Source organism: Meriones unguiculatus, chromosome 3, assembly GCF_030254825.1.
Source record: "Meriones unguiculatus strain TT.TT164.6M chromosome 3, Bangor_MerUng_6.1, whole genome shotgun sequence".
Classification (NCBI taxonomy): domain Eukaryota; kingdom Metazoa; phylum Chordata; class Mammalia; order Rodentia; family Muridae; genus Meriones; species Meriones unguiculatus.
The window spans coordinates 188,645,385-188,666,965 of record NC_083351.1 but is presented as its reverse complement, the minus strand read 5'-3'; positions in this window follow the sequence as shown (position 1 = coordinate 188,666,965).

Here is a 21,581-nt window from a genome sequence, read left to right as displayed (position 1 = left end):
GAATTGGTAAAAAACAAAAAACAAAAAACAAAAAACAAAAAAAGACTTTTCTTATTCTGTATGTTGCCACTTTGTCAAATTGATGACGTCCTTTGCCTAACAGGAGCTTTTCAGTTTCATGAAGTAGCACTTACTAATTTTTGATCTTAGTGCTTATCCTATTACTATTCTATTCAGAAAGTTGTCTCCTCTGCCTATGCATTCAAGGCCATTTCCCACTTTCTTCTCTACCAGGTTTAGTGTATCTGGCTTTATGTTGAGGTTTCTGATCCACTTGGACTTGAGTTTTGTGATGGTGATAGATATGGCTCTATTTGGACTAGTTAGACCAGCACAATTTGATCATGATACTGTCTTTGTTCCCCAGAGTATATGTATTTCTGGCTTCTTTATAGAAAATCAGGTATCCATCAGAACTGTCGACTTATGGCTGGTTCTTCAATTTGATTCCATTGGTCAATATATCTGTTTTTATGCCAATGCCTTGTGATTTTTGCTACTATATTTCTTTTGTACAACTTGAAATCAGAGATGGTGATACCTCCAGCAGTTCTCTTATTGTTCATGATTGTTTTAGTCATCCTGTGTTTTTTGTTTTTCTTTACAAAGTCGAGAATTTTCCTTTTAAGGTCTGTAAAGAATTATACTGACATTTTGATAGGGATTGCATTGAATCTGCAGATTGTTTTTTGATTCTACCAACATATGAGCATGGTATATCTATTTTTTTAAGTTGTTTGTTTTAATTAATTTGGCCATGATGATTTGGGTCTGTGGTCTTCCTGCTTCCATCTTTGAGATTAACAATGCCAACAGTATTAGAAATATCATAAAGATACTCCTTAAAAACTTATGTCACACTAGATTGGAAAGTTCTAAAAAATGGATTTTATTCATATGAATTACCCAGGCTAAACCAAGACAAGCTATGTAATTTATGACTACAATATAAATTGCAACTTCAATGTAACTTATAACTGAATAATATAATTACAATGTAACACACAACTACATATAACTACAATGTATGTAAATATTGTATATAAACATATAACTACAATGTAACTTATAACTAAAATGTAACTTGTAACTACAATGAGATGGAAGCAATAGTGAAAAAATTCCCCAAGCCAAATTATCCAGTTCACTGCTGAATTCTAATATATATCTAATATATATATAATATATATATTGAGATATATTCCCTCCATTCCTTGTGTTTTCAGAGTTTTTGTTATGAAAAGATGTTGGATTTAACAAAAACCTTTTTTGCACTGTTTAAATGCTCATGTGATTACTGCCTTTGAGTATGTGACACTCAGTGATTTGCATATGTTGATCCATTTCTGCATTCATAGGAGAGAGGTTTTTTATTCTTTTATATCCCAATTGTAGTCCCCTCCCTCATCTCCTCCCAGTCCCATCCTCCCTCCCTCCCTCTTCTCTCCCCTCCCTCCCATAGCCCACAGACCACTCTGGGTCCTTCTATTAGCACCCCCATTTTTTTCCATAAGACTCCCTGAACTCTGCCACAGGAGATCTTTTTATCTTCTGATATCTTCTTCAATTTCATTCTTCAATGACTTGAAGAAGTTTTGATCATACAAGTCTTTCAATTGCAGTTGAAGTTACCTCAGTATATAGTTTATATTATTTGAAGCTATTGTGAAAGTATTGTTTTCCTAATTTCTTTATCAGTCTGTTATTTGTATATAATAGGGTATACATACATATACACACATATGTATGTATATATATTAGTTTATATATATATATAAGCTATCAGCTGCAGGAGTTTCCTGGTGGAATTTTTAGGGTCACTTATGTATACTATCATATCACCTACAAATAACAATATTTTTATTTCTTCCTTTCCAGTTTGTATTCCCTTATCTCTTTCAGTTGTCTTATTGCTTTAGCTAATAATTCAAGTGCTATATTGAATAGATACGGAGAAAGTGGGCAACCTTGTCTTCTGAGTTTAGTGGAATTGCTTTGAGTTTCTCTCTATTTAATTTGATGCTGACTATAGGCTTGTTGTAAATTACCTTTATTATGTTTAGTATGTTTAGAATATCCCTTGTATCTCTGATTTCTCCAGGATGTTTATCATGGAGGGGTGTTGGATTTTCTTAATGACTTTTTCTGCATCTAATGAGATGACCATGTGGATTTTGTCTTTCATTTTGTTTATATGGTCAATTATATTGACTGATTTTCATATATTGAACCATCCCTGCATCTCTAAGATGAGGCCTACTTGATAATGGTGGATGATCTTTTTTATACATTCTTGGATTTGGTTTGCAAGTATTTTGAGTATTTTTGCCTCTATGTTCATAAGCAAAATTGATGTGTAATTTTCTTTGTTGAGTCTTTATGTGGTTTGGGTACCAGGGTAATTGTGGCCTCATAAAATGTGCAATGTTCCTTCTCTTTCTATTTCATGGAAAAATTTAAGAAGTATTGGCATTAACTATTCTTTGAAAGACTGGTAGAATTCAGTGCTAAAATGATCTGACTCTAGGTTGTTGTTTTTTTTTTGTTACTGTTTTTGTTCTTTGCTGTGGTTGGGAGACTTTGATACTGCTTTTTCTCTTTTATTTCACTAGGGGTTATAGGTTTATTTAAATTGTTTATTGATCTTGATTTAACTTTGCCAAATTGTACTTATTGAGAAAAGTATCCATTTCTTTAAGATTTTCCAATTTGGTACAGGTTTTTAAAATATGCCGTTATGATTCTTTGTATTTCCTTGTTGTCTATTGTTATAGCTACCTTTTCATTTCTGATTTTGTTATCTGGATATTCTCTCTTTGCCTTTTAGTTAGTTTGGATAAGGGTTTATCTATTTTGTTGATTTTCTCAAAGAAACAACTTTTTGTTTCATGGATTATTTGTATGGTTTTCTTTGTTTCTATTTTATTGATTTCAGCCCTTAGTTTGATTATTTCTTACTACTACTCTTCTTGTGTGTGCTTATTTCTTTCAGGTGTTCTGTTAAGTAGTTAGTACAATAACCTACAGTTTTTTGTTGTTGTTTTGGTTTTATGTAGGTATTGTGTACTATAAACTTTCCTCTTAATACTGCTTTTGGTGTGTCCCATAAGCTTGATTTTACTGTGCATGCATTCTCATTGACTTCTATGAAGTCTTTAATTTTTTTCTTTATTTCTGTCTTTACCAATTTTTCATTTAGTCAAGAGTTGTTAAGTTTCCAAGAATTTGTAGGCTTCATGTTGTTGGTGATATCCTTCTTTAATCCATGGTGGTCAGATAGGATGCAAGGTGTTATTTCAATTTTGTTGTATCTGTTGAGACTCACTTTGTGTTCAAGTACATACTCCATATTGGAGAAAGTTCTATGAAATGCTGAGAAAAAGGTATATTCTTTTGTATTTTGGTGAAATGTTCTGTAAATATATGTTAGCTCCATTTTGTTTATAACAGTTGTTAGCTCCAGTATTTCTTAGTTTAATTTTTGTCTGCATGACCTGTCCATTGGTGAGAGTGTAGTACTGAAGTCTCACACTATCAGTGTGTAAGGGTCAATATGTGATTTAAGCTATAGTAGTATTTCTTTTACAGAAATGTGTGTCATTATGTTCAAGGAATAGATGTTAAGAATTAAAATGTCACCATGGTGGATTTTTTTATTTGATGAGTATGAAATATCCTTTCCCATCTCTTTTGATTAGTTTGGTTTGAAGCCTATTTTGTTATATATTAAAATGGCTATACTAGCTTGCTTCTCAGGTGGATTTGCTTGGAATATCTTTTTTCAACCTTTTACCTTGAGGTAATATCTATTCTTGCTGTTGAGATATGTCTTTTTCAGTGCATCAGAAGGCTGGATCCTGTTTTCATATCCATTCTGTTAATTCTTTTATTGGGGCGTTGAGAACACTTTTCTTGAAAGATATCAATGATCATTTATTCCTGTTGTTTTGTTGTTGGTGGTGGTGGTGCATGTGTGTGTTCCTCTTCTTATGGTTTTGCTGGTGTGAGGTCATTAATTCCTGTGTTTTCACAGGTATACTTAATTTCCTTAGGTTGGAGTTTTCATTCTAGCATCTACTGTAGGGCTGGATTTCTATTTTAATTTGACTTTATCATGGAACATCTTATTTTCTCCATCTATGGCAATTGAAAATTTTGCTGGGTAAAATTGTCTGGGCTGCCATCTGTGGTCTTTTCTATTAGAGTTTGCAACATATCTGCCCAGATCTCTCTGGCTTTTAGACCCTCCATTGAGAAGTCAGGTGTAATTTTAATTGGTCTGCCTTTATATGTTACTTGGTCTTTTTCCCTTGCAGCTTTTATTATTTTTCTTTTGTTCTGTAGTTTTAGTGTTTTGATTATTATGTGGTAAGAGAACTTTCTTTTCTGGTCTAATCTGTTTGGTGTTCTGTATGCTTCTTGTACCTGTATAAGGATCTCCATTTTTAGATTAGGAGAATATTCTTCTATGATTTTATTAAAAATATTTTCTGGGCTCAGAATTTTGGTTCTGTTGCTCTCCTTGTGGAGCTCCAGTCCCCTCCATTTCTATCTCCTCCTTCTTCCATAAGATTCTCTGTTATCAGGCCACAGAGGAAGACAATGCAGCCAGTCCTGATGAAACCTGATAGGCTAGGAGATAGAAGGGGAGAAGGACCTCCCTTATCAGTGGACTCTGGAAGTGGCATGGGAGTAGAAGAGGAAGGGATTGGGAGGGGGTGAGGGAGTGGGCTTCAGCTGAGATACAAAGTGAATAAATTGTAATAAATAAATGAATATATAAGTAAATGAATAAATAAATAAATAAATAAATAAATAAATAAATGAAAAATGAATAAAGATATTTTCTGGGCCATTGACCTTGGATTCCTCTTCTTCTATTCCTATTATCCTTAGGTTTGGTCTTTTCACAGTGTCCCAGATTTCCTGGATGTTTTGTGTCAGGAATTCTTTAGATTTAACATTTTCCTTGACAGATGTATTTATTTCTTCTCTATTCCATCATATTTAGTATGCCTGAGATTCTCTCTTGCATTTCCTGTATTCAGTTAGTGAAATTTGCCTCTGTGGTTTCTAGTAGAATCCCTAAAATTTTCATTTCCAGAATTCCCAGTTCCCTCAGTTTTAGTTTTCTTTATTGCTTCTATTTCCAATTCAGGTCTTAAATAGTTTTATTTACTTTCTTCAACTGTTTTTTCTTGGCTATCTTTAAGAAATTCATTCATTTCTTCCAATTGCTTGCTTGTGTTTCCCTGGGTTTCTTTAAGGGATTCATTCATTCTTCTTTAAGGAACCCTGTCATCTTCACATAGGTGGTTTTAAATGCTGTTTCTTATGTTCCAGCTATGCTGTATTATTTAGGGCCTGTTGGGATAGGATACCTGGGCTCCAGTGGAGACATGTTGCCCTGGCTGTTACTGAGTGTGTTTTCATGTGGCATCTAGGCTTTTGGGTTTGAGGTGTTAGAGGTCTAGATGCTGATTTCTGGGAGATCAGGTAGGGATGGCCTATGTGATCCACAGGAGCCATGTACAGGGTCCAGAGGCTGTAGCTGAGAGAGTGGTCTCTTAGAGAGACAAAGACTGAGGTCAGGCTACCTGGTCTTCTGGCAGGCATGGTTCGTATTTGATCAGGGAACTGCAACACAGAGATGAGTAGGGAGAAGGAAAGTCAAGAAGGAATGATCAGTGGGACCCACAGGAGGCATAGACAAGATCTGGAGGACACAGTTGGGACAAGCCTGAAGGACTGGGTATTCTGGGGGAACAGGGAGAGAAGAGAAGGTCTACTGGCAGCCTGCCTCAAATCCTTTCCTCATAATGGTTTTATAAGCAGTTAAGACTTCTGTGCAGCAGACTCTGACTTGCCAAGTTGCCTGCAAGTCATGTGTAGAGCTCCAGTGATGCAGGTTTTATGATTTGTCACCCAGGTTGGGTGGCCTTTCAATGCTGCGGCTGCCTTTGGGTCATCCATGCTTTTGTAAGTGACCCTTCACTTATACTCGTATAAGTATTCCCAATAAAGTTATTGCTTTGTTAAATTTGTCTTTGGTCTATTATTGGTGATTTAAACATTTATTTCTCTTCAGGAAAAGTCATGTAACACGTATTTGTGCATGCGTGTGGAAGCCAGAAGACAACCTCTGCTCATCAAGTGTCACTCACCTTGATTTTTTTCTTTTTTTTATTAATTACAGTTTATTCACTTTGTATCCCCCCATAAGCCCCTCCCTCCTTCCCTCACAGTCCCACCCTCCCTCCCCCTTCTTCTCACTTACCCCTCCCAAGTCCACTGATTCCTTCTGATTTTAGTCTATCAGATCCCATCAGGAATGGCTGCATTGTCATCTTCTGTAGGGATGGTTTCTCACGGCCCTGGATGCTTCAAGAGGGCGAGGCAGCAGACCAGTGAGCCTCTAGGATCTGCATGTCTGTCTCCCAAATGATGGGATTACAAACATAAATCAATACATCTAGCTTTAAAAAATGAGCTCTAGGGAACTGAACACAGATCCTTCTGCTTGCAAGGCACTTTGTAACTAAGTTTCACTCCAGTTCACAGAATGATTCTTCAAGCTTCTTAATTGGGACTTCTAGTCCTATTTTATTAGAAAGGGAGTGAATTTGTTCAACTTGCACTTTTGGAAGGGGGAGCAGTATTTTTGAAGAATAATTCAACCCAATATATATTGTCTTTTCCAAAGACTGGAACTGCCCAGAGATCAGAATCCAAAAGTTTCTTAGTCATTTGTCTCAGCATCTACTGTGCTCAGTATTCACTTTGGGATGATCAAAGACCCATTTCTCTTGAGTAAATATCACACCTTCAAAATCAGGCTTAGTTGACTTGCCTGTGACATCCTCACAGGAGGTGTACTAGATCTCAAGCTTTTGGTTTTGGTTTGAGATCTGTTCACAAGTGTTAGATTGAGTTCTGGCACAAGCAGTATGACTTGGAAGTAGAAGTGTTTCCAGAGTACTTTCACTATCCTTTTTTCCTTTGTAGAAATATTTCTTCCTTTGCAGTGAACTAAATCATGATTGTTCTCTTGCTGTGGAAAGAGATGAATTGAATTGTTCAATAGACCACAGACATTTCTGGGATTCAAGGAAGAAACAATTACTCATTACAATTAGTGAGTGTTGGAGTTATTTGTCTGAGGCTAGAGTTAAATGAAGAGTGAAGACTCTTCACCACTACCACCAATATCAATAATACCCTTCTACATAAAGCATTTTCTTAGAGATTTTATGTAGCAAATTCATCCTGCATACTATGTGCCAGGAACTATATAAGGTATTTTATTTACAGAATGGTTGTACTTGTACAAGTTACAACCACTCTGGAAATCAATCTGGCGCTTTCTCAGACAACTAGAAATAGTGCTGCCTCAAGATCCAGCCATACCACTCCTAGGCATATATCCAAAAGAGGCTCAAGTACACAATAAGGACATTTCCCAACCATGTTTGTAGCAGCTTTATTTGTAATAGCCAGAAGCTGGAAAGAGCCCAGATGACCCTCAACTGAAGAATGGATGCAGAAATTGTGGTATATCTACACAATGGAATATTACTCACCAATGAAAAATAAGGAAATCATGAAATTTGTAGGTAAATGGTGGGACCTGGAAAGGATCATCCTGAGTGAGCTGTCCCAGAAGCAGAAAGACACACAAGGTATAAACTCACTCATATAGACATATAATATAGGGTAAACCTACTAAAATCTGTACATCTAAAGAAACTAATCAAGAGAGAGGACACTGACTAAAATGCTCAATCCCCATCCTGAAAGGCAAAGAGGATGGACATCAGAAGAAGAAGAAAACAGGAAACAAACTAGGAACCTGCCACAGAGGGCCTCTGAAAGGCTCTGCCCTGCAGACTATCTAAGCAGACACTGAGACTTATGGCCAACTGTTAGGCAGTATGCATGGAATCTTATGTAAGAAGTGGGAAATAGTATGACCTGGAGAGGACAGGAGCTCCACAAGGACAGCAACAGAACCAGAAAATTTGAACACAGGGTCTTCCCAGAGACTCATACTCCAACCAAGTACCATGCATGGAGATAACCTAGAACCCCTGCATCATACATCAGTATCTAGCCCATGGCAGTTTAGTTTCCAAGTGGGTTCCATAGTAATGGGAAGGGGGACTGCCTCTGACATAATCTGATTGGCCTGCTCTTTGATCACCTCCCCCTGAGGGGAGAGCAGCCTTACCAGGCCAGAGAAGATGACAATGCAACCACTCCTGATGAGATCTGATAGACTAAGATCAGAAGAAAGGAGAAGAGGACCTCCCCTATCAGTGGACTTGGGGAGGGGCATGCATGAAGAAGGGGGAGGGAAGGTGGGATTGGCAGGGGAGGAGGGAGGGGCTTATGGGGGGATACAAAATGAATAAAGTGTAATTAATTAAAAAAATTTTTAAATATATTTTATAAGCAGGCTACTCTTCAAACCTTCAGAACAACTCTGCAGGTGTGTCAATAATTAATAATAACAATACCCATTTGACAGATGAGAAGAGCAAAGGTCAGAGACTCAGGTCATGAGACACAGATCTGAATCTCCAATACAGGCTCTTTTCTTTTTCTAATATGATGCCGCTCTTTAGCTGCATGTAATATCTGTTTCTCATAAGAAACTTTGCAATAGTTTTAGCACAATTCCTGGCACACATGTTGGAGAAAATAAAATGCCAAATTAATGTAGAGGAAAGAGACCAGTGGAACTAGGAATCAGCTCGCAGAGATTCAAGGTTGAGCTTTATGGCTTTTGTCTGTATGACTTTTGTTGGTATAATGTTCTTTTAAAATGTATATGCCTTACCCTTGTTAATTCAAGTGCTGATTTTCCCCACCCCCAACTCTCTGGTTTCAATCTGGATATTGCATTGTGATACTCACTATAAGCATCCTGTCTCAACTCTTGTGTAAACAGGACACAAATAAAGTAACTAGATACAATGTTGTGCAATGGGAGGAGCCAGAGGACAGGAAAGAGGGGAGGAGCTAGAGAACAGGAAGGGGCGAGAAGGAGGAGGAATGGGAGGAGAGGGGAGCGGGAGGAGAGGGGAGCTCGAGGAGAGCAGAGCAGGAGGAGAGAGCATGGAGGACTTGGAGCATGAACCAGACCTAAGATTTCACAAAAAGCAAGTATAATGTGGGAAATCTAAATGTTAGGAAACTGAGGGCTTGGAGGTTTAGGAGGGAGTAAATATTGCCCAGCATTGTGTTCTAGGTTAACTAAAAACCCAGTCTCTGTGTGGTGATTTGGTTATACAGCTGCTGAGGATTAACAGCAGCATTACAAGAAGATAAAACAATAGTAAATATTAATAACCGCCTACAACAACTTTGATGAAATTATTTCCACCTGTAAGTTTCATTTTCTTTTTTAAGTGAAGACAGAGAAGCCTAGCAGTTAGATAACCGTACCCAGTGGAGTGGGCTGGCCTCAAAGCCCTTTGTCTGTATATTGTCACCTGGGAAGATACACATTGGTCCTGCACACTGTTCAGTGTTTCCGGTATTGGACACCAGAGCACACTTGTGGAAGGATAGCTAAGAGTGGGTGAATTTTTTTTGTTATTTTCTTTTAATACTAACATCAAAGTTCATCTCGTTGTCTATACATTTGGACACCAGGTGTGTGAGGCGCATCAGGCAAGAAAACTGGGACACAGTGACATTACAGGCCATTATACAATTTCTGTCATCTCCTAGAAACCATCTAGGGGAGACCCTGGGGAGACCTGAAGGTTGTAGGCATCTCAAAGGTGTTGATTCTTTTGCACACACCAGACTCTTTGTTCTAACAAAGAGATTCTTGTTACAAGGTGTCTCTGGACTGTGAGCATCTGCCCTTCACTTTAATTTTTTCTAGATTAGCTTGACTTACATTTATTCTTCTGAACCCATTAGTTGGTTTGGGTTGTCAATTTTGTTCCCTGTATTTTTCTCTATAATAATACTCATTATTGTTTTTTTTTTTTTTGAAGTTCCAAGGGAAAGTAAAATCTTTAATTCACTAAAATATAGAAGTTAACTTTAAGTAATATAAATTGTGTGTGCCTTTTACTTGTAAAAGTATTTTTTATTCTCCAGATGAAATTGTCATCTTGGAAGTTTACTGTCTCTGTCTGCTATCCTAGACCTAGTTGTGGAAGCTTCTAGCCTCCATACAATCTAATCTAGGGTTCTGAGACTTGCTGCTGAATAAGTTCACCCTCCTTAGTTCTTTCTGAACTTTTGCTGTCTGGTTCAACTCAGCTGTTCTGCCTCAAACTCCTCTCCTAGATGACTGATTCAGTCCGGCTTCTCTCAGATTCTGACTTTTGCTCTGCTTGGCCTCAAACTAACTCTAGCAATCTGTTCTACTCTTCTAGCTCCTTCTCATTGTCTGGGTTGTTCTGTCTTCAATCTATCTCTGTAAAACTGTCCTGGTAAAACTGCTTCCTCTCTCTCTGTCTCTGTCTCTGTGTGTGCGCACTGCTCCCTTTTTAATATTTTTTAATTTTTATTTTTTAATATTATTACATTTTATTCACTTTGCATCCCAGCTGTAGCCCTCTCCCTCATTCCCTTCCAACCCCACCCTTCCTCCCTCATCTCCTCCCATGCCCCTCTCTAAGTCCACTGGTAGGGGAGGTCCTCCTCCCCTTCCATCTGACCCTAGTCTATCAGGTCTCATCAGGACTGGCTTCTTTGTCTTCCTCTGTGGCCTGGCAAGGCTGCTCCCCCCTTAGGGGGAGGTGATCACTTTTAAGTCACCTCTTTTTCTTCTCTGTTCTTATAAGAGTTGGGCTATCCTAGTCTGCCAAATCCTGCTCTGATTCATCATTTTGCCTCTCAATTAGACATCCTGACAAACATGGCTGCTTTCTTCTGCCAACTAACTTTACATTCAGTGTTTGGAATTAAAAGTGTGTACTAAGGGCCTATCTGTTTTCCAGCCAGAGCAGCAATTTTGCTGTTTTAAAATCCCTCTACATACACTAGCCTTGGTGGGAGAGAATTTGGAATTTGCTTCTTGTTATAATGTTAATGCTCTACCTCCTAGAGAACTTTGATATACAGTGAAAGAATTTATTTCCCCATACTACTCTAACTAGAGCTGGGGGAAAGGGGCTGGAGAGCAGATTGACAGGACAACAAGAGACCAACTTTCCCTAGGCTAGAGGCTCAGTTTGTCCACAAGTTGTAGCTAACATTTTTCTATGCATCACTTCTGTCTGTGAGACAGCTTTCTCTGAGTTACTTTTTCAAACCTCAGTTGGTGCTAACCACAGCACATGTGGTTCCCTGTGGGAAGCAGAATAATGTCCTACTCCTAAACAAACCTACATCAGAATCCCTGAAACCAAGTGTGTCATCGACTGTAAGTGTAAGACTGATACTTCACAAGATGGCATAAAAACAGCGAGATGGGTGGGCCAGTGTAATCACAGTTTCCGTCAAAACTGAAGATGAAAGGTGGTAGAAGTGAGGTATTTGAACATGCTCTGATGGTATCTCTGAAGGTGGGGCGTGGTTCCTGGGCCAGGGTGTGCAGATGGTTCTAGGAGACGTGAAAGGCAAGGAGAATGAGTATATCTGACAGACTTTCTTTTTGCAGGAAAGGGGCCTTGAAAACATCTCTAATCAGCTAATGAAGCCCAGTTCAGACTTCTGACCACCAGAACTATAAGACAATACATCTTTATAGTTTTCAAGCATGGAGTGCATGGACATTTGTTACAGTGAGAAAAGAGGGTACTCTGCTGTACACACATTTATACTTCTTCCTTCCTGTTTGCCTTTCCCTATTAAAATATCATTGCTTAAAGTAGGATTTCTATTTTAGGGCAATAGGGAATGGAACACTAGCAGGTGCTTTTAATGAAGACTTTTGTCTCTCCCCTGTGTGTTTCCCTCTTGGGGTAAGAAAAGCATAACTACTCTTTAATTCTACATTTTCTCTCATTTTTTAATCCTTCTCCTTGGCATGGTCAGGCTGATCTATAGAATTTCTCCTGAACTTTCCAATCATTTTTTCTGGTGGTTTTGATAATTTTCTATTGTTCTAAACCATAGATTCCTACTGTTCAGTGCTTCATACTTAGCACCTCCCACCTTTCCCAGGAATTCCTTAACATAGTTTATTCTCTATCAAAAAGTTTATTTTTGGACTTTTTCCTTTTTTCTTATTTTCCATCCACCATTATGAATGAACAGTACAACAGCACCTGAACTCCTGTAATTCACTTCCACTGATGCACCTTTTTTGCCAGGCCTAGAGTTGGCCTTTGCCATGAGAAGGGTCCGACTGATCTGTGTGCTTTCATCTCTCAGTTTATTTTTGACATTTGTGTCATGCCCCATGTCCTCTAAATTTAATTTTTGTTTTTACCACCTGGCTTTCTTTAGGAGCTGGCAAACCTCTCTTCTCTCACTGCATTTTAGTGTACACCAGAGACTCAAGAGTAAATTCCTGGGATGGGAAGAAAGAGCTCAGCCAATAAAATGCTTACTGTGCAATCATGAGGACATTAGTTCTATCCCCAGAACCCACATAAGAAAATCTGGGTGTGTTGGTATGTGCTTATAGTCTCTGTGCTGGAAAGGCAGTGAGAGATGGATCTTCAGGGCTTACTAAACCACTAGACTAGCCTAATTAGTAAGGTCTAGGCCACTGAGAAATCCTGTCTCAAAAAACAAACATAACCTTAAATGACTTTCAAAATTGGAGGAAAACATGGAGTTAGTCAATTGGCATGGAGCACGTCTCGCCCCTGGGGGCAATGGTCTCCTGAACCTACTCAGACCTCGGACACCACCACTGCTAGTTCTAGAACTGACGCAGGATGTTCCAACGAGGGGTTAAGGCTTCTCATAATATTTCCTATAAGCCCACACCTGTTTGTCTATATCCCCCATTTTTATTCATTATTAGCCAGATAGAGCCAAGTAATTGTGGTAATGATACTTGCTTTTTTGCCCAATGCTGCAATGCTAGTAAAGTTAGGTATGCCCTGGTTACTCGCATGCCTCACTGGGTGCCTGTGCCCATTGATGCCCCTCACGCTATGACTCTCTTCAGACAGAAAAGGGATCTTGGAACTACAGCCACCATTGTTACTACCATCTCATTGACGGCTGTTGGAGCTACCACCAGGGCATTAGCCATGAGTCATACTGGGCAGACTGCTCAGACCCTGAATAATCATTTAGCCAATGTAGCTCATGCCTTAGTTGTACATAAAGGAATTAATGCTCAACTAAAAGGAAGCTTGATGGTGTTCAATCAGAGGATTGACCTCTTGCAGGAGCAAATTGATACCCTCTGGCAAATCGCTCAACCTGGCTGTCAATGAAAGTATGCTGGACTTTGTGTCACTAGCATACAACATGAGAATTTTTCCTGTGCTGCAAATCTGTCTAAACAATTGTCGAGCTATATTTTAGGTAATTGAACTGGAGAATTCGATACTACGATGGAGCAGCTGAGAGTGGCCATTGTCACAGTAAATTCTACCAGAGTGGACGCAGGACTAGCCACAGGATTATCAACATGGATTGCTGCAGCCATGAATCATCTGAAGGAATGGGCGGGCATGGGAGTGTTAGCAGGCCTTCTGGTGTTGGTCTCCTTGGTTTGCCTGTGGTATATATGCAAGATTAGAGTCTCACAACAGTGTGATGCAGCCATGATCATTCAGGCCTTTACAGCCATTGAAGCAGGACATTCTCCCCAAGCATGGTTGGATACCATAAAAAGCTAAAATGATAAGCTCAGGATGCGAGGCTAAGCACTGCACTCAGGGTCAGCCGCTTTGGACCCAGAGAAGAGCATGTCTGATTGCATGCGGGTTGATGCCCCAGGTCCCGCCTCTGAGAAAAAGGTATCGGACGGGTCTGATGCTCTTTGGGTGGATAACACCTAAATGAACATCGGTACAAAGTCCCAATTTATTTCTAATATCAGAGATCAGACCTCTACTCTTGCCTGATGCGTCTAAAACAAAAAGGGGAACTGTAGAGAGCTGCGGAATGCTATGCCTTAAAGATGGAGCTGGTTTCCACCTTCCCGATGGTGAGTGCTCTCTGTCACGAACAACTCCACATTTGGCTAAGGCCGAGGATCTGGCTTGCTTCCATGTAGGTGGACCTATCTGCATTGCCCCCGTGGCACGCCTGGGTTGGCTACCCAGAGGCTATTTAAGCTGTGGGCTGGCCTTCCCCGGGGTCCGAGGATTGTTCAATGTTCCTGAATAAACTGCATTGAAAAAAAAAACAAACAAACATAACACCCAGGGAATGACACTCAAGGTTGTGTTAGCCTCTGGCCTCTACATGTACCTACAATATACCCACAAACACATAAACACAGAGAGAGAGAGAGAGACAGAGAGACAGAGAGATAGAGAGACAGAGAGAGAGACAAACAGAAGTTTTGATGAGAATCGTTGAAAAGGACCTGAGTTTTGAGAGGCAGGAGGAACCCTGCCCTGCCTACCTGGGTTCTAGCAACCTGACATCCTTACAAGTGACCCATTCCACAGGGAAATCAGCTGCTGCCATTTCCCTCAGCTGAAATTCCTACACAGTGCTTACACTGAGTTAACACATGGACTCTTTGTGTGCCTAGAGAAGACAGCCAAGAGACAAGATATGCACAAATACAGATGTTTTATGTAAAACACACTTCTACTTTTCTCTTCTCAAATCTAATTGCTTTTTTTCCCCAGAAAGTTGGATAAAATGGTAACAGATCAAAAATTGATATTCTACGGTCATTAATACTATTTATATTCTTTGAATGTGCTGCAAAGTACAAATAGTTCAACAATGAAATGAGTTGAGAATCCCATAACATTTTCAAGATATTCGATGGACCCTTGTATGGGTTACTTTAATTCTCCTCTTCCTTTTTGTTCACAATTTTTATTTTAAACTGTGGTAAAATACATATGACATAAAATCATCCAGTTAAATGATTTTTAGTGTACAACTCAGTGGCCTCAATTAAATTCGTGATATTGTGCTAACATTATCACTGTCTTCTTTTCAAAATGTCCTTATCATTCTAAACAGAAACTCTGCCATAAGCAATAACTCCCCACTCTTTGCCCCTTGGCCTCAGATAATTTCTAATCTACTTTCTGTCTTTATGAATTTGTCTATTCTAGCTATTTCATCTGAGTGAAATCATGTGTTATTAGTTCTTTTATGCCTGAATAATATTCCGTTAGACATTGTACCATTATGTTCCATTCCTCTTATAAACAAATTCTCTTTCTCTCTCTTTCTCTTTCTCATGCATACACCATTTTGTGTATCCATTCATCTGTTGAGTTGTTTCCAACTTCTGATGGTGACAATAATGCTTCAAATGAATACAAATAATACAGGCTTACAAATAATCTGTTTGGATCTTTAATTTTAGTTCTTTGGGGTGTATATATGCCTTGAAGTGAAACAACTTAGCAATTTTGTCTTTAATGTCCATCAAGCTATTTTCCACAGTGGTGGCACCATTTACACTTCTACCAGCAATGTACAAGGTATAGCCTCAATTTTAAGTTTTTAAGATTTATTCATTTTATTTCATGTGTGATATTTTGCCTGCATGTATGTTTGTATACCATGTGTGTGCGTGGTGCAATCTCCTGTAACTGGAGTTACAGATGGTTATGAGCTACAAGGTAGGTGCTGGGAATTGAACCCAGGTCCTCTGCAAGAGCAACAACTGATCTTAATCACAGAGCCATCTTTCTAGTGCAAGCCTTGATCTTAAATCTACATGCTTTCCCTTTTTATTTTTACTGAAGCCATTGTTAATGTTATCACCTACCCCATTTATGTGGACATATATATTTATAAGATAATAGTTTTGTGTTTACTTTTACCAAGAATATGAACAATGGCTGAAGACATAAAACGCCCAGTCTCTTCCTCTCCCAACACAGCCAAGTAAGTGTGGGTACCATGAAACTCCCAAGTTCCTTGTGGAACTGGGATCCAAAAGAACATACCACTAAGAAAGGTGTACTATTGATGGCAGAACATTTCAAGGCTTAGTTCCATTTTCATATTGGTTTTTTTTTTTTTTTTTTGGTATCTATAAATACCAAGTGATTCCTCGATATATTTGGCTATTTCCAGATTAAAAAAAAAAAAATTCGAACACAAAACACAAGAATTGAAGAAGTAATAGTCATAGAAAAAAAGGTTTTATTGCAAGCAATCTAAGGATTGTCATGAATCCCTACAAGGCATGTCTTTTCCCACACTTTTACGTCTTAAGGTACTGGGGAATCCATCATAGAGGTCATACATGGAGACAGACTACGAAAAAAATTCAAGTTTATGCAAAAACTAATTGACCTCACCAAGATTTCTGGATCTTCAGGACTCATGCTGGAAGACAGTACGGACAGGATAGAGGGAGGTGGATCTAGGTGACAGAGAACAGGGGCTTTGAACTTTGTCCAGCAGGAGAATATTGACCATTGTTTTGGAGAAGTAGTGTGTGTGTCTTGTAGTGGTCTTTGTCATAAGGGAACAAGCTCTGGGACTGGAAAAGCCAGGTTCAAGATGAGAGGTGACAGAGAAGGGATCTAACGATTTAGGTGTGTATATTAATTGAATGTGGCACGCACCGGGAAAAATATATTTGTGAGAAACCCCAGGATCTGGTTAAACAGAAGGGATGGCATCTGAGAATAGGGGACCAGGATCAGCTTTACTGGGGTGGTTAAGAACAGCTTTCCAGCCCTTCTGCTTCCAACATATGACATTAGTACTCCATGAAAAGAGGGGCTAGGTGTCCTGACCTAAGAAATAAATCAGAACTATAAGAACCCAACCTCAAACAAATGGTTTCTAACCACACCATCTGCTTTATTTAATGGTTTCTTTCTCCCCTTCCCTTCCCCCCTCTTCCTACCAGTTTTGGTTAACCATTTCTTCTGTTTCAGGAATCTGCTTCTCATAGGATTTCAGAGATATATCAAGACCTGTCTCTATTCTCTAGGGTTCCCCAGACTTAAATATGGAACAGATAAAGTGGGAGACCCCTGATCTGCCATGTCACATGTTCTGGGATGAAGGAAATTCAGGACCATGTGGAGTCTAATTGAATCCCGGAAGAAGTAGGGACAGACTAAAAACCATTCTGCCACTGTTCTCCAATTAAGTCACCCATGTTTGTGACTCGCTAGCCTCTAGAAAAATTTGGGGGGTGGCTGGCTCTCCTTCTAGAGAATAATGGGAAGATTCAGGTGTGGGATCAGCCAACAGCACTGACAGAGATGCCACGGCAAGCACTGGCTCAAAGCCCAGAACAGAGGAATAAAATTCACATGTGGTCAGTCTCGTGCCAGTTAGATCATGGATTGATATTCTGCACCAGTTTCACTATCATCCTCCCTGAAATTAGGGTTATTCTGAAATTGGGGCTATTCTCTTTGGCAAATTTGAGTTATTCTAGTGTTATGCCCACAAATACAAATGATGATTTATTGACACCCCTCCCCTCTGTCCAAGAGAAAGAATTCTCTTTCTCTCCCATGAAAAGGGACTCCAGAACCTCATAGCTTACCTGGGAGGGAGGGAGACAACAGGAATCACCAGGGAGAGCTATGCTCATAATCCTTCCATTGTTTCCTGCTTTCTAAAATAAATTAACCAAGGTGAAATTTACATAACATAAAGTTAACCATGTAAATGCAAGATTCAAAGGCATTCATTGCATTTAAGCATGTCAGCATTACCTTTCTCTAGTTTCAAAATAGTTTCATCATCCACAAAAGAAACCTTGTATTGTGTGACTTTGCTTGATGAGATAAATAAATGAGATGAATAAATGTCTGTTCATACACCAGGGAAGGGATCACAGTGACAGACACCTCTACCCCACCCCAAATCATCCAAGTACAGCTTGGTGAATCAGTGAATGTATAGGCACTGTTTTCAGGAACATGGGTGAGGCATTATTTATAGGAACATGGATGACTCAAAGGCAGTTCAAGCACCAAAAAATCCTACCCCGGCCTGAGTGATGGCTCACCCAAACTATATTCCTGTAGCTTTGTGCAGGTATCCCAGCCTGTCAAATAGTCTCTTCTCCCCACCATTGTTACTATTAAATATCCTTAGATAGGGGCCTTAGCAGTCTTGTAAGTTTCAGGAGCTCCCTGAGCCTCACTAGAAAAAAAAATGGTTATAGACACTCTCTATCCAAAAAAACTATTTTTCCCCTCTTACTCCAATTATGGTGACCAGGCTTTCTCTTCATATAGGCTTAACTGTTCTGAGCATTTAATATAGGATGAATCATACATGTCTGTTGTGGTACCTATAACAAAGGATGCTAATCTCCTCTTCTTAAAATGATGTCAGTCATTCTGGATCAGGTCCACACTAATGACCTCAATTTAACTGTAATTATCTCTGTAAAGTCCCTATTAGCAGCCCTAATGCACAGTAGTGACTTAAAGAACAAGTCTTTATTTTTTAATAGTTGATTAAGGTTTCCAGAAAAACAAGTGGAAGAGAAAGATATTTCCCATATGCCTCTTCCTGGTTCTATACCAGCACGCCATGGAGTCACTTCCTCTTTCTTGTATATGTACCTCTGTGCACATGTGTGGAGACTTGGGGTGGGGTGGGGTGAGGATAATGACAGCAGCATCCAGTTTTACCACTCTTCACCCATGTCCTTGAGACAGAGAACTTTTTTTTTCTATTAGGATGGTTGGTCAGAGCCCAGCAATCCTTTTTCTGTACATCTTCCATATCATTCAGAGCTGGAGTTTCAGGCATGTGTGGCCACACCTAGTTTTTACAAGGTGCTAAGGATCTATACCTGGGTCCTCTTGTTTGTGCAGCAAATGTTGCCCACTGGGATATCGCCTCAGCCCTTCATTCTCCTCTCAGTCTGGATAACAAATACTATATTAGGTTAATTGAGCTAGGAAGACTCAGCCTAAATTAGGAGCACCATTCCATTGGCTGGTTTCTCTGACAGAATAAAAAGGAGAGAGCAAGCTGAGCAGCAGCATTCAACACTCTGTTTTCTAACTGTGTATGTGATGTCACCAGTGACAAGCCACCTTAAGGTCCCACTGCCATGACTTCCCTGCCATGACAGACTGTACTCGCAAACTATGAGCCAAAATAAAGCCTACTTTCCTTAAGGTGTTTTGTCAAGTATTTTGTTACATCATCAAGGAAAGTAACTAAGATAACCCCCACAATGGGGTTAGAGGTGAAGCTCTGCTAACTTCCTTCTAAAAAAAGATCCCCAATTCTTCACTCGGCTCACAGGAATACAATCATGGCCCAATCATGGCTTGATGGTTGCCAATGACCCTGGGCATCGAAGCAGAGCCAGGGGCATGAATAGGGTCTGGAAGTGACCACATGATCTGCACACATTCACAGTTAGGCTCTTACCATCTTCTTGGTATCAGGCTCTAGCATTAGACCCAATGGGAAAGAGAGTCTTTGGGCAATTAAGGAGAGGCTGAGAGGACTGGGTTAAGGGAATACCTAGGTTCACAGAATCCCAGATGCCATTTAACATGAGCAACTGTGGCTGAGCATAGAGCTAGAGGATTTGAAGTGAAATGCAAGACAGGATTTTCTGGGCTCTAGGGAATTAAGCTACACGAATGGCTGTCCAGGGAAAGCTTTGCACATGCTTCAAAACTAGCCTTGAGAGTGTCCTTGTTCAACTCCTTTTTCAAGAGTCTTGGTGTAATATCTTCTTTGCTTGCAATGACAGGAGGCTCATTACTTTTACCCTCTGGCCACATTTGTTCTGCTGGCCCAAGCAGGCTCCTAGGCTTTTTCTCCGTTGAATAACACAGTTTATTTTTTTCTGTCACCCAGAAAACAAATTCTTACTCTTGATAGTGAGCGCACTGCTGAAGATCAGCCATATATCCCTGAAGACACATTGGGTTCAAGCTACCAGGCTTTTGAGGGGACAGAGCCAGCAGCTTTTGGAATCCAGGTCCAGCCCGGAAACACTCTGATCACAGGCTGCTGGGCTGCAGGCGCACCTTCTCATTAGTGCTGGCAATCAAAGCTAACCCAGATAATGTTTACTGCAAGGAGAGAGAAGATAATCAACCCCTCTGCCTCACCTTCTCCCTCTAGCTCTAACATCTGCAGATGAGAGCAGGAACCCCGCTTCTTACTCATCCACCCAATTGGAGCTTCTAGCACTCAGAATCACTTACTGCCCTACTTTAAGAAGCTAAAGAGTTCTGCTCTCCATCATTTTCTTTGGCTGTACCTGTATCAGCATGCAGTTTCTTCCCCTCTACAGGTGGTCTAGAAGCAAGCTAGAGCTCCTGATCCACAGATCCTAGCATGTTGTAGATATCTCCTGATATCCTAAGCATCTCCCACACTACATGTGTCAAAGCAGGTCTTGTATCCCCATCAGGCATCCTGAATTTGCCCTCACCTGAGCAGCCTCACAGTTACCTGCTGCCTTTCCTGTTGCAGGAATCATCTGGTTCTCCTGGCCCAGCCTATCCTGACCACTTCCCTTCCCCAGGACCACCAGAGTCTGGTTCTGAAACTATTTTGCGACATACCTTCTCTACCCACAATCCTTCCTTAGCTTCCCACTGCCTTGTTTTTGAGCTCCAACCTATCTCCTGCACATCTTTCTGGCCTTATCCAGCCCTTCTTTGCATTTAAGTCCTTTGCAAGCTTGAGCTCCAGACACCCATTCTGTACTATGCTTCATGTTGCCTCCTCTCCAAAGAATGTTAGCCCTGATTTCTGAAATGATCCTTCTTACAAACACTCAAAACTCTACCCAGGTGCCTTTCCTCTGAAGCTATCCTTAATGTAACAGACATATTTATTTTTCACTCATCTATTTGTTAATTTACAAATTATAATTATCATCCATTAGACTTTTGATCTTTATCTACACAAAACTTAGCTAGGTAAGACAGACCTTTCTCTCTCTCTCTCTCTCGGTATAGAATAATGAAGTTACACAACACTAGTGGATATGAGTTACAAAACATCACTTAGCTTAGAAACTCATGTGTACCTTACTGGATATTTGTGTTAAGACACATGTAGGACTCTACCAGGGGAAAGAACACTATAGACAATTCCACAAAGGTCCCAAGGCAGAAAGGAGAATAATGTATTTAAGAATATGAAATTTGCTGTATCAGTGCACAAGATGTTAGGGAGGGTAAGATGAGGTTTGCGAAGTTTGAGGTGAGAACAAGACCATAAAGAAAGAGAAGAGGGTACCTGGGCTTAGGGTAATGCTTTGGCTAGAAAGGAGTGTGCAGGAGGGAGTTATGCCAGTTTTCAAGATACCTTCGGCAAATCTGCTTTTCATGGTCTTGGGTTGGAATGAGAGAAGAGAAGGCAGGTGGTCAGGCTGCATTCAGTGTGAATGGTACAACAGTACATATGGCCTACAAACAGAGTTATAGTTGGCGAATTCCACCCTTAGTGCTTGAGGGGCCTGTCAGGGATCAAGATGGCATTCATAAGAGGCGCAAAGGAGAAGAGAGGTGATGGTTGGTCTCTGACCTGCATAG